Source organism: Penaeus monodon, chromosome 29, assembly GCF_015228065.2.
Source record: "Penaeus monodon isolate SGIC_2016 chromosome 29, NSTDA_Pmon_1, whole genome shotgun sequence".
Classification (NCBI taxonomy): Eukaryota; Metazoa; Arthropoda; class Malacostraca; order Decapoda; family Penaeidae; genus Penaeus; species Penaeus monodon.
In genome coordinates this window covers 31,376,269-31,376,534 of record NC_051414.1, presented here as the reverse complement: position 1 = coordinate 31,376,534, position 266 = coordinate 31,376,269, and positions in this window count along the sequence as shown.

The following is a 266-nucleotide window of genomic DNA, read 5'->3' as shown; positions in this document are numbered from 1 at the left end:
CAACCAACATCCTTCCCCCTCGCCAGCTCTGACTCATACACTCATACCCTCTAAGCCACGCCCACTTTTCCCATCTTCAAGGTCAGACGCCCACAGGACACCAACCTCAGGGCACCAAGAGTTTCCTATTTTGAGTCGTTGTTGCATAGCAAGTTTTCTTCTTTTTTTAACAAGAATATATCTGTTTTATCTCTGTATGTTATTGAGCACGCGTAAGAATGAGGGCTTTTAGGAAATGACTTTATACGAACTTAGATATATTTTGA